We start from the raw sequence: 12161 nt of genomic DNA on the forward strand, positions 1-12161 counted from the left end.
GTCTGGCTATGGTGGGACCCTGAGGTACCTCTGGGGACTGCACTGATCCTGCAAATATCCCTGTGCCTGGGTAAGCCTAATGTTAAATAGCAAATGGGAGAGAGGGAGGATGAGGGAGGGAGAGACGGATGGTGGAAGAATGGAAAAGACTTTATATCCCAGTGCTTTTAACAGCAGCTTTTCCCTGCTTTTTGAACAAGGCGTCCCTCATTTTCGTTTTGCACTAAATCAAACACCAAACCTGTGGCCGTCGAGTCGTTTCCGACTCATAGTCACCCTGTAGGACAGAGTAGAACTGCCGCATACAGTTTCCCAACTGCTGACCTTTTGGTTAGCAGCCACAGCTCTTACCCACTACACCACCAGGGTTTCCTCGTTTTGCACTGGGGCTCGCAGATTAGGTCACTGGCCCTGGCTGTAGCAGAAGGCAGGAACCCTCTTTCTGATTCTGTTTATGTGGCATCTCAAGTTGCTAGGCTCTTATTAAAGATGATTTGTCATGGAAACCAGACTTTCTGGAGCCAGGGAGGCTGGCTGAACCCCCTGAAACTATTACCCTGAGATAATCTTTAAACTTTAAACCGAAAATGTCCCCCGAAGTCTTCTTAAAACCAAATAGTTTAGCTTGATTAGTAATGAATAAGATCTATATGGGATCAAATTGACAAGAGCAACTCGAAAGGTTAGATGGGAACCTTAGGGGGCAGTGAGTTTATGTAAATGGCAGAGGAATAACTCAGAAAAGGAGGGTGAGAATGGTTGTACAACTGGAAGAATGGAATCAGTGTCACTGAATTTTACATGTAGAAACTGTTGAATGGGTATATGGTCTGCTATGTATATTCTCAATGACAACAATAAAAAAATAAATTATTAAAAAAGAAAACCTCCATGTCTCCAGGGAACCCTTAGACTGACTGCTTGTTTACTGTGCAATCACAGGAGCAAAAATAAAAATGGTGCATTTAGCAAGTCTTCGTGTATAGAGATGAACCTTCTCTAGGGGCTGGGGGGGGGACCCACACAGGTAGACACAGCACCCTGAGGATACAGAGTGGGGAGGGGCCTGTAAAAGCAGATCAATAAACATTTGCTGTATACCTTGCTGAATAAGGGAATGAATGACTAGAACAATAAACTAAGGAAAATGGCAAGGAACAGATGTGTGATGGGCTCAAAATATGATTCTCCTTTGAATAGAAGGCAAAAGCTGAGAAAAAACCTGGCATACTCCCCTCAGGGACTCTGTAGCGGGTGTCCCTGGGATGGGCCAGTTCCTCTGGCTGGTAACTTTTCTTGTCCACTACAATGTCACTATTTGCTGCTTTAATGCTAATGCCTAGAAGAAGTTTATTCTGTACAGGTAGTCCACCACTTGCGACGTATTCGAGATACTACAAACCACACTTATGACCTGTTTTTTTTTTTTTTTTTTTGTACATTTGTTATTGGTAATAATAATATTGTACTACATACAATGTTGCAGAGTGTAATTTACTGATATCATTCTCAGGTGTTCACTCACAGATTTTCAATGTTATGATTTATAAAGATACTGAAAATAAAAGGCAATAATAATGAAAACTAAAATAAAAAGTATTCGACTTAATGTCAGAACCGACTTACAATGCAGTCATTAGTAGGGAACCGCTTTGTACATCCGGGACTACTGTACAGGTAATAAACCAGCGGCCACTGAGTCAGCTCTGACTCACGGAGACCCCATGTGTTGCAGAGTTGAACTGTGCTCCATAGGGTTGTCAACAGCTGTGAACTTTTGGAAGCAGATGGCCAGGTCTTTCTTCTGAGGTGCCTCTGAACCACCAACCTTTTGTTTAATAGTTGAGTGCTTAACTGTTTGCACCACCCAGGGATACCACCCAGGGAAGGACCCCTTTAATGAGGAAAAAGACAGAAACTGATATGGAATTACTCCTTCTGGGAGGAAGTACCAGCACAATAGAAAGCTTTGTTGATTTTCTCTATAAATCTCAAGTTGCAGTAACTGACCACATTGTTGAGGGCACAGAGAACGTGGCTGAGCTTTGATCAGCTTGCCCATGGCGTGCCCCGGGCCCACGCTCCTTTCCTTCCTGCCTGTCCCATGCTTCTCTAGTTGCTCTCTGCCTTCTCTCTGATGCCTTCTCTGCCTGTCCAGCCCCTGAGCTTTCTCTTCTCAACTCACACAGCGTGGACTGGGATGCCATCTTTTTTGTAGGTGTGCTACTACTTTAGCATTTGCTCTGTGAACCCTGGTGGTACAGCGGTTGAACGCTCAGCTGCTAATGAAAGGGTCAGAGGTTCAAACCTGCAAGCTGCTCCGCAGGAGAAAAAGGTGGCAGTCTGCTCCCTTAAAGATTTACAGCCTTGAAAACCCTATGGGGCAGTTCTACTCTGACCTACAGGGTCGCTATGAGTCGGAATCAACTCCACGGCCAAGGGTTGGATTTGGTGTGAGCTTTAGAGCCCCTGGGTGGTGCAAATGGTTAACATGCTCAGCTGCTAATCAGAGGGTTGAAAGTTTGAACTTATCCAGAAGCACCTTGGAAGAAAGGCCCGGCTATTGAAAAATCAGCCATTGAAAACCCTATGGAGCGTAGTTCTACTCTGACACACATGGGGTCACCATGAGTCAGAATCGACTTGACAGCACTGGAATGAGCTTCAGAGGCTCATTGCCTCTTTGAGGTCAAGGACTGTGCTGTTTCCTTTTCTTGAATTTCTCTGAAGGCCACACACAGGCTTGGGCACCAGGTTCCTTGACTCTGATGCATCACTCAGCCTTCCTGGGTGTTCCTCTGTTACCCTGGACCTATCTCACCTCAGGGCCTTTGCACTTGCTGTCACCTGTCTGCTGTTCTTCCAGTGGTCTTCAGGGCTTGAGCTGTCACCCTTTTCAGATCTTTGCTCAAATATCACCTCATCAATGAGCCCTCCCCTACGCACCCTGGATAATGTCCCAAACCTTCTCACTTCCTCCATCTCATCTCTGGTCCCAATCTCCCACTCTATTTCCCTCCAAAGTGCTATCGCCCCTAAACCCAGCCCAGTGCTGTCTAGTCGATTCCGACTCATAGCGACCCTATAGGACAGAGTAGAACTGCCCCATAGAGTTTTGGACATGCTAAATATTAGGCTTATTTGTTTATTGTCTGCCTTTCCCCACTGGAAAGGACATCCCATAAGGATGGTGATTTTGTCTATTTTGCTCATTGATGTATCCCTAAAATAATTCTTGACACATAGTAAACCTATTGCCGTCGAGTCGATTCCAACTCATAGTGAACCCACAAGACAGAGTAGAACTGCCCCATATGGTTTCCAAGGAGCAGCTGGTGGATTCGAACTGCCAACCTTTTGGCTAGCAGCCAAGCTCTTAGCCACTGTGCCACTAGGGCTCCTGACGCATAGTAGATGCTCAAAAAATATGTTGCATTAATAAAAGTACAGATTCAATGTGTTCTTATTTATTTCCTTTGAAGCCTACTGCATGGTCTGTGGTTCCTGAGGGCTGCTTCCCCTGTCTGGGTCAGAGAAAATTGGGGAATGGCTTGGAAGACCAGCAACCATGTCCATCTAATCATTAATTCAATTTGTTGCTTTTCTGGCTTCCTGGATAGTAATAAAGACTCAGTCCGTATAACCAATGCACCTTCATGCTCCAGGCCCTGTTAGCTCAGTTATTTAGAGCCTGTGTTGGGGCGGCCCAAGTCACATGTCCTTCTACACGTGGGTCTTGGCACTTTGCTTGGATCTCTAGTCCAGCAAGTGCACAGGGGAACCAAAAGGGAAAATGTGGATGGACCCAGACAGAGTTGGGCAAATGAGGCTTGTGTTTGTTTGTTCCTTCCTTCAACAACTGTGTAACAGCCTCCTGAGAAGAAATCGGGGACGAAGAGACTCGTTCTCTGTTGCTGACAAGTTGGAGACACGTTTTGTTTTGCAAGCCGTTAACGACCAGAGCAAGGTGTCACAGATGAACCATGGGGGGAGGTGCTGCGTGCTTCAGAGGAGATGGGGGCTTAGTGAAGGAGGTAGCCGTCAGACTCAGCTATAAGGGAAGTGGTTTGATGATGGGCAGACAGTGGGAAGAACATTCTGGGTGGGAGGCACAGCAGGCACAGTTTACCCACAGGAAACTGTGAGGAGTAACGGGGTGGTGGAACTGAGGTCAAAGAGTGAAGGTGGCACCAGGTGGAGGGGGATATGGACCACCACCAGGTGGGGAGTTCAGACAGTGAGAGGCCACTCTGGCAGGTTTCTGGGTAGGAGTGGGCCGTGAAGGTGGAAGCTCTCCCAAGGCAGCACGGAGCAGATGCTGACTTCAAAAGCGCAGGAGTTCTTAACTTGGCATCCACAGATGGACTTCAGGGGTCCCCCAACCCTCTAAACATGTAGGCACAATTATAGGTTATTTGTACGTGTGACTTTTTTGGAAGAGTGTGTACATCAATTCATTCTGTTTTCAAAACTCAAGATCTACTGTGCAGTGGATGGTGATGGCGGCCTATCCAGCTTCTGTGTCATCCTCTTCTCACGTAGTCCACATCCCTCAGGGGAGGGGACCCCACCTCAGCTCCTGGAGTGGTCCCTGATTGGTGTAGCCAATTAGTACAGTCATTGGGTTCAGGGTATTCCTGTGACCTGAGCTGTCCAACGAGGGTGCTTAGAATGTTGGGCTAGACAGTTACAGCTGCTAACTAAAAACTGGAGGTTTGAGTCCACCCTGGGGTGCCTTGGAAGAAAGGCCTGGCAATCTACCTCTGAAAAATCAGCCATTGAAAACCCTATGAAGCAGAGTTCCTCTCTGACACACATGGGATCACCATGAGTTGGAATCAACTTGGTGGCAACTGGAAAATAATAATAATAAAGACCTGTTTCCTCTCCTTCCTGGGGACGCTATTGGCCTGACTGAGTCATGTGGCTACCAGACTGGGGATACAAACAGCACAGGGGGGAGGGCAGAAGTTAGGGACCCACAGGTGAAGGGAGCCAGGCTTGGGCAAAGGTAACTCTGAAAGGCAAAACCTGTTTGCTTCGTAAGACGCTTGGAGACTAAAGCAGTAGAGAGTTCAGCAAAAACAAAGGTGCCCGTTATTTATATTGTTCACAGTATGAAGAAAGGTGGAAGCTCCTTTGCCTACAAACCTCCAACATACGATTACACAGATCCCACCAAGTTCTCAGCCATAGCAGCAGTGTCACCTCTAACAGGTAACACCTGTTCCTGGCTCCCAGGAGTGTGGAGGTGGGAACTCTCTGGCTTTTCCAACTTGTTCTGGAAGTCCAGGACTCTGCATCTTGTCTTCTTAAACTAAAGCTTGGATGTGATGGCCCCAGCCCAGCAGGCCATGTATTAGCTCTCTGTATTGGAGGGACATGGACATCCCAGCTCCTTGCACTCCGTGCTCCTAAGAGGGACAGATGCTGTAATGTCTTCGTGGCTGAGAGCACACCTAACTGACACACGTGGAAGGCGCTATGAGTCTGCATTCTAAGAAAGGAATGTTGAGTGCTAACACATCCAGGGGTTTGAGACCAATGTCACGAAACAAGCTGTGTATAAATTGTTGAGTGGGAAACTAATTCACTCTGCAAACTTTCATCTAAACAACAATAGAGTGTTAAAAAAAAAAAAAAAGGAATGTTGAACTAGAAAATGTTTCCTTTAAAAAAATAACCCAACCCAAATGTCCATCAGCATGAATGGATTAAACAAAACATGGCATATATGTATGGTGGAGTATTATACAGCCATAAAAAGGAACGAAGCCCTGATACATGCTACCGCCTAGATTAACCTCAGAAACATTATGTTGAGTGAAAGAAGCCAGACATAAAAGGTCACCTGTTGTACCATTCCATTTATATAAAATGCCCAGATGAGGTAAATCGGGAGAGACAGAAGAAGGCAGGCTGGTGGTTGCCAGGGTCTGGAGGCAACAGGAAATGGGGCATGACTGATGAATGGCTACGGGATTTCCCCTGGGTTGATGAAACTGTTCGGAAACTAGATAGTGGTGGTGGCTGTACGACATTGTAAATATACTTTTTGCCACTGAATTATTTTCTTTAAAACGGTTACTTTTATGTTGTGTGAATTTCACCTCAATTAAAACAACAACAACAAAACTGGTCTCTGCCACACAGTAGCTTCTCCTTTTGGCTTCCAAGCTCACCTCCTGGCTTAGCTGTCATGGACTGAATTGTGTCCCCCCAAAATATATGTCAATTTGGCTAGGTCATGATTCCCTTACATGATTTTCTACCATTTTATCTTCTAATCTGATTTCCCTATATGTTGTAAATCCTATCACTATGATGTAAAAAGACAGATCAGTGGCAGTTATACTGATGAGGTCTACAAGATTAGGTGGTGTCTTAAGCCAATCTCTTTTGAGAAATAAAAGAGAGAAGCGAGCAGAGGGACACAGGGACCTCATAGCACCGAGAAAGCAGCACCAGAAGCAGAGCACGTCCTTTGGACCTAAGGTTCCTGCGCTGAGATGACCCCATACCAAGCAAAGACTGATCCATCTACAAGGTGCTTCCTCCAGAGTCAACAGAGAGAGAAAGTCTTCCCCTGGAGCTGATGTCCTGAGTTTGGACTTGTAGCCTATGAGACTGTGAGAGAATAAACTTCTCTTTGTTAAAGCCACCCACTTGTGGTATTTCTGTTATAGCAGCACTAGATGACCAAGACAGTTGCTGAGAGCCTGGAAGCAGTTCCTTATTTGCAAGTCATGGGGCACATTTTTAGGTAAAAAGAAACAGCCCAGTTAACACCCCTCTTTTTCTTCCTGCTTATTAGGAGCAATCTGGCACATTTCACTTTCAAGGACTTTCACAGAGAAGCCACTGTTTTCCTGGCCGCCAGCGTCAGACCTGGAGAGGCTTTGAAGGTGGAGAAAGGGTTGTTGTTGTGGTTAGCTGCCATCAAGTTGACCCCAACTTCTGGTGACCCCATGCACAACGGAACAAGAGGCTGCTGCCTGGCCACCTTCAAGATTGATTGATTTCATTGACTGATTTCTGGAAATAGATTGCCAGGACCTTCTTCCTAGCCTGTGTTAGTCTGGAAGCTCTTAACCACTGCACCACCAGGGCTCCTGACAGTAAGAATACCCACTGCTGTGGAGTCGATTCCCACTCATAGGGACCCTAAAGGACAGAGTAGAACTGCCCCATAGGGTTTCCAAGGAGCGCCTGGTGGATTTGAACTGCCAACCTTTTGGTTAGCAGCTGTAGCTCTTAACCACTATGCCACCAGGGTTTCCAACAGTAAGAATAGCACCTGCTTATAGCTCTTTGTGGTTTGCGGAGAGCTGTGTGATTCACTTAGAAGGATTTGGGGTTTCACAGACCAGTAAGTTCCCCCCAGATCACATAGTTACCTTTTTATTGTACCAAGTAAAAGCATTTTAGAAAGTTTCTGCAAGAATAGGGAAATGTTGAGAGACCAAAGTTTATCAGTGGTTAGCGGGGGGAGGAGAGAGGGGAAAAAGGGAGCACTGTTTGGGGAGCAGTGGGTTTCTGTTTATGGTGATGGGAAATTTGGCAATGGATATTGGTAATGGTTGCACAACGTGATCAATGTAATTGGTGGCAAGGAATTTTACACATGAAAGATGTTGAATTGGCAAACATTGTGTTACATACATTTTTACAACAATAAAAAATTTTTCTAACATTACCATCATTTCATAAAATGTCATTTCAATGCAAATAAATCCCAAGAAGCGTGCAATCTCAGAATAAAGGCCAGTCCTTTAAGTTGAATAAGTCTACCTTTCTGGAATCCTCTCCGTTGTTCTTATTTTCCTTATCTCACTGTGGTAACATGTCTTCATGGGTGGCTTCCGTCTAATGACTCTCATCTGGGGCCACTGGTCTGCCTTGTTTGAGCCGCATAAATCCTCTGCAAGGTTGGTAGGGAAAGTTCTGTTAATCTCCACTTTATTGATGAGGAAACTAAGGCTCAGAGAAGTCAAGAAACTCATTTAAGGACACACAGCTTAAAAACGGCAGGACCAGGTAACAAATCCAGGTTTTTGGACTCCAGGTCCTGTGCTCTTTCCCTGTGTACCTCAGGCCCCCCACAGATGAACTGACTGACCACAGGATCCCTCTGTGAGGACCCTAATGTTCAGTAAGAGCGGCAGCATTTATAAGCCTTGTTTCCATTGACATGGCTCAGGCTGTAATAGTGTAGCTAGCTGAGAGGCAGCCTCTGGGTTCTGGGCGAAGTGGGAAGCCCCTTAAGGGCAAGGGAAGAGTGTATTTTCTCTTCCGTCCCCAAGCCCAGCCTAGCACAGGGATGAGCACTGAGGCCTGAAGAAATCCTTGCAGCTTAGAAGTGGGACCGTGCTTTTGAACGTCAATTTTTATTTAACAGGATGTTGCCGTAGAAAGGGAATCCCTGCGTGGAGCAAATGGTGAATGCTCCCTGCTACTTACCATAAGGCACCACCCAGAGGCACCTTGGAAGAAAGGCCTGGTGATCTACGTCTGAAAAACCAGCCATTGAAAACCCCATGGACCACAGTTGTACTGTAACACACATGGGGTAGCATGAGTCTGAGTTGACTCGGTGGCAACTAGTTGCTGTAGAAAAAAGGGAGGAAGGAGAAAATCTCAGACACAATTTGACAGAATGCTACCGGGAGGAGGGAAAAAAGGCTGATGTCCAGAAGACTTGACGGAGATTTGATGGAGGGTGGGAGGGAGGCAGCAAGTGGGGGCTTGTCCCTGGGGGAGACAGGGGCACTGAATATGGCTTCCTACTGTTCTCAGGACCAAGACCCCACTCCTGAGCGTGGCCCCCCGTGCCTGATGGCCTGGCCCTGCCAACTGCTCAGAGTCACCTTCACCACTCCTGCCCTCCGTTTCCGTGTTCCAGCCACAGTTCCTCCAACATGCCCCGTGGAATCCCACCTCAGGGCCTTTGAACGTGCTGTTCCTGCTTCTGAGAATACCCATTTGTTACCAGTTATGGTGGTTAACTTTATGCCAACGGTAATGGTTAATGTTATGGGTCAACTTGGCTAGGCTGCAGTGCCCAGTTGTGCAGTCAAACACTAGTCTAGATGTTACCGTGAAGATATTCTATAGATGGGGTCACCATTTACATTCAGGTGACTTTAAGTGAAGGATATTAGCCTCCATATTGTGAGTGAGTCTCATCCAATCAGTTGAAGATCTTAAGGACAAAACCCGAGGGATGCCTAGGGAGAAGGATTTTGCCTCAAGACTGTAACACAGAAATCCTGCCCGAGTTTCCAGGCTGCTGGCCTGCCCTATGCATTTCAGACTTGCCAGCTCCCATGATCACATAACGCAGTTCTGTTAAATAAATCTCTCTCCCTCTGTAGATAGATAGATAGGTAGGTAGATAGACAGATATACAGGTATATACCCTGTTGGTTCTGTTTCTCTGGGGAAATCTGGCAGCTACACCAGTACTTATGAATCCCTCTTCATCCTTTGCTGACTTCCCTGACCCCTGCCTTGCCCAGGGGAATAAAGAGCCCAGAGCCACATCAGCCCATTCCCAAAGCATGTAAGTGTCCAGTATGTGCACTAGGCTGAAGGCCATCACCTCAGCCAATGGATGTCACGAGGCCACAGGAACACCAAGAAGCACACCTCAGCCCATCCTGGGTGGAGTAAGCACCCAGGACCTTTCCTTCATATCCCTGTTACAGTCTCAAATTACATATCCAGGTGATTGGTCAAAGCCTGCTCCCCACCTGAGGGTCAGCTACCTGAGAGCAGGCCTTTGTTTTGGCTGGCCACTGTACCTGTAGTCAAGTGTGGAGGTAGGGGTCTGGATGGTACCCGTAGTGTTTCTGGAGTGACTTCTTTCCTCATCTTGCTGAGAGCTGCCTGGCTGTGCAGCAGCTGACCTTTGCTTTCAAGCCACACTGTTCTTGGAGTGGGTTGCTGGGGGGCTTTGGCCCTGGCCCTCTCTAGAAAACTGTTCCCAGGCTACTCAACAGTGTGGTTTGTAAACAATAAAAAAAAAAAAAAAAAAAAAACTTTATAATAATTTAGCTTAATTAGTAAAGGACATCTGTCTTGAGCATTGTGTTCATTTAAAGAACTATCAACAAGTACAAATTATTAAAAGAAAAAAACAAGTTGTGGTTTGTTCATAGCCCAGAGCCCTTAAGTACTGGGGGCAATGGCGCTGGTCACCTGTTAACCAGGGCGGGGCTTAGGCTCTTCTGAGAGGTGGAAGCCACTGTGTCTGATTGAAAAGGACCATAACCTGTGGATGTGGTAGGCGTGGATCCAGGCTCCCCGTTCCGGCACTTGACAGACCTGTCATTCCCTATTCAGCCACTGAGTGGCAGTGTTGCTCCGTAGGGAAGTGCCAGGCTGGCAGGGGCCATGACTATGGAGCCGCCAGGGCTAAGCCTTGAAACAGTGCTAGCTAGCGTTTCTTGAGTGCCCACAGTGTGTTAGGCCCTTTGGATATTCTAATTAATAAGTCATGGAAGAGAGGAGTGATGAGCCCTATTTTACAAACGAGGTAAAGAGGAGAAGAGAGATGACATGACGTGTTGAGGCTTATGGCTAGCAAATGGTCGGACCAGAATTCAAACTCAGGTGTGCCTAAACCCAAAACCCAGAGCCTTCCCTCTGCTTTCTCTCTGTTATGATGGGGAATCTTTTCAAGCTTGTTCTTATAGCACTCACCTGCCAAGGCTGTTGCCAGCAGCATGCCTTCTCTCTCAGCTGGCTTAGTTTCGCCAACTTTTGATTATCCAAATTAATATAGAGGCCATTGACGTGGGTTTAAATTTAAAACTGGGTTATTAAAATGCCTGATTTGAGTCCAAAGGGCACTAGTGTGTGTGTGTGTGTGTGTGTGTGTTGGGGGCAGGGGTGGATGACTCAGCAAGCAAGTAAGCACAAGCTTATTTGTGCTTACTTACTAATCTGTAGTGAACAATTTTACACGGGTTTCACCACATCAAAAAACTCATATGAAAATGTTCACTACAGATTAGTAGTAAGCACAAGTAAGCCCGTGCTTACCTTGCTTACTGGGTCATCTTTGCCTGTGGGAAACTGTAAAAAAGAGGCTTCGATTCTGTAGGAAGGTGCTGTGGGTTGGGAGAGAGACAGATGCCAGCTATACCTAGAAGCAGAATCTTTGACGTGGTGAAAAAATGTGAAATTGTTCAGTACAGGTGACCTGGTAAGCAAGGTAAGCTCTGTGTTTACCTTTCCTATTGGATAATTCACCTCTGCTTGGGGGAGCGGGGCGCAGATTTGTCTTTCCTGAGGCCCTCTCTCCTACTCTTACCCTGAAATCTCCACCCAGCTCCCAGAGAACTCTTCCACAGTGAGGTTTGATCTGGTTATTCATTGACTTCCAATGGCCCCTGTAGCTTCTTCCAGGGTAAAGTCCCACTCTTTAGCCCAACGCTGTCCATGAGCTGTCTGCCTTGCTGCCTGACCTCCCCCTGGCTCACAGCACACACCCTCAGTGTCAGCACCTGAGCTACTGCACCTCAGCCCTCTTGGGCTGCAATCTCCTCACAGTCAGGTGGGAGTAATGCTACCTGGCCAGCAGGTGGTTGTGAAGATGTAACACCTGGAAAGTTCCCAGCCCAACACTGGCCCAAACAGGGCTCATTACAGGCTCTTCGTGGTCCCCTCCTCGGCCGTTGGGAATGTCTAGGTACAGTGCCGTCTGAGAAGACAAGTTTCTGTGGTAAGAGGCTCCACACAGTGCAATCCCTGGGCAAACATTGCCAGAGCCAGGCAAGTGTCATCGGAGGTGTGATTTTGCTCAGGCTGACCCTGAGGAAGGCATTTCCTGTGCTGTTTTGTGTTGTGCCCATGGTGTGCTCTGAGGTGATTCAAATGCCATGTGGTGGACCAACTCCTGGAGGGCAGGGAGAAGTGCACTTCTGGGTACCTCCATAGCCCCAGCGCAGCACGGGGTCCTCAGTGGTGCCTCCACAATATTAGTTGGTGGATTAATGACGGCAATGGGGGTGGGGGAGATCGGCAGGTCATTCCAGGGTATCACCGCGGTAGACAGAACAGCGTTGATTTAAGAACCTGGTGAAGCCCAGAAGAAATGGACTCCTTATGCCTTCCTGTTTCAGGAGCTGGCTGTTTAAGACCAAGAAAGCCATGAG

Source organism: Elephas maximus, chromosome 26, assembly GCF_024166365.1.
Source record: "Elephas maximus indicus isolate mEleMax1 chromosome 26, mEleMax1 primary haplotype, whole genome shotgun sequence".
Classification (NCBI taxonomy): domain Eukaryota; kingdom Metazoa; phylum Chordata; class Mammalia; order Proboscidea; family Elephantidae; genus Elephas; species Elephas maximus.